The sequence below is a fragment of the Thermobia domestica genome, chromosome 6 (assembly GCF_964235325.1).
Source record: "Thermobia domestica chromosome 6, izTheDome1.hap1.1, whole genome shotgun sequence".
Lineage (NCBI taxonomy): Eukaryota > Metazoa > Arthropoda > Insecta > Zygentoma > Lepismatidae > Thermobia > Thermobia domestica.
In genome coordinates, this window is record NC_137459.1 from 259,730,633 (window position 1) to 259,732,606 (window position 1,974).

The window sequence follows — 1,974 nt, forward strand, 5'->3', positions numbered from 1 at the left end:
GTGTTGTAAACTTTACCAGTATTAGCATATCTCCAGACAGGCCCGACACCAGCCACAGAGCTTTGGGGGGGCATGAATATGTTAGGGGGCAAGTCATTAAAAATTATCTTCTCAAATCTAAATTCTGCATTTTGTATTGAGGTCTGGAGGGGCATGAAAAGTTTAGGGGGGGCAGGCACCCTCTAGGCCCCTCTGGTTGCGGGCCTGTCTCCAGAACAGTTTGAGATACCAAGTTGCTATAAACGGTATTATGATCTACATGTCTCTCAGAAGCAATCTGTACAATTGCTTGACATACTTACCTAAGTGGTTTTTTTTTTTTCGAAAAAGGCTTATGAAAACAAGTAAAATTTTCAATTCCTTGCACCTTTGTTCCTATTCGTCCGAAGTCCATTATATTATGATCACAGTATTAAACTCAAAATACTTTAGAGTTTAATACTGTGATCATAAACTCTAAAGTACTTTGTATATGTATTGCCCCGTCCATCTCACTTACGTTGTCACTGTTACAAGGACCATCAAAATTTGGATGTTTCTAATATTGTAGCGTGCTTAGTTTTTATTTTAACCTAATAACAAACCGGTAGTAGTAATGGCAGCACTTTAGGACACTTTTTGGCCCCTGGGTCCCTGCCTCAGGCCCCCTTCTCCCTGGCCCGGGGTCAATGACCTAGGGGTACCATGGCCCACCCCTAAAATTTGGCAGGGGTACATAGGACCACCCCCAGGACCCATGGTCCCTGGCCCGGGTCAATGACCTAGGGGTACTTAGGACCACCCCCCTCTAGAATTTGGCAGGGGTACATAGGAACCCCCCCTTAAATTTTGGAAATTGCCAAATCTAAAAATTTGGTATGGTAGCCTAGGACCATAGTATGTACCTCTATTAGTATTGGGGGTCTATGTCGTTCCCTTTCATGGGTAAAAAATTGCCAAAAATTTAAATTTCGGAGGTTTTTGACCTAATTTATCCCCTTTGATGGGGTATTATTACCCTATATGGTTATATGTGCATATACAGGGATTCATTACCTTTCATAAGACATGGGTATATTGGTGCACCCCTTTAAATTTTTGGGAGGTGTATCTTGGCCCACCCCTTAAATTTTGGAAATTGCCCAATTTAAACATTTGGTACAATAGTATAGAACCCTAGTATGTATTACTATAAATTCGGGTGGTCCACTTTGTTCCCTTTTAGGGGTACAAAATTGCCAAATTTTAGTACAACCACATGTTTGGTTTTTGGCTCATTTTATTCCCTTGGATGAGGTCCTATTACCTTATATAGTTATATGGGTGTATACAGGTGTTTATTTCCTATTGTAAGACATAGGTACATTTGTGCACCCCTTTAAAAATTTGGCAGGGGTGCCTTGGCCCATCCCTTAAATTTTGGAAATTGCCCAATTTAAACATTTTGGTATAATAGTATAGAACCCTAGTATGTATTACTATAAATTTGGGTGGTCCACTTCGTTCCCTTTTAGGGGTACAAAATTGCCAAATTTTAGTACAACCACATGTTTGGTATTTTGGCTCATTTTATTCCCTTGGATGAGGTCCTATTACCTTATATAGTTATATGGATGTATACAGGTGTTTATTTCCTATTGTAAGACATAGGTACATTTGTGCACCCCTTTAAAAAATTGGCAGGGGTGCCTTGGCCCACCCCTTAAATTTTGGAAATTGCCCAATTTAAACATTTGGTATAATAGTATAGAACCCTAATATAGTTCACTATAAATTTCGGTGGTCTATCTCGTTCCCCTTTTAGGTGTATAAAATTGCCAAAATATAAACGTAAGCAATACGTTGTACCACGTGTTTGGTTTTGACCTAATTTATTTCCTTGGATGAGATCCTATTACCTTATATGGTTATATGGCCATGTATAGGAGTCCATTATTTATCATAAGACATAAGTACATTTGTGCACTCCCCTTGAAAATTTTTGGGAATGGTACC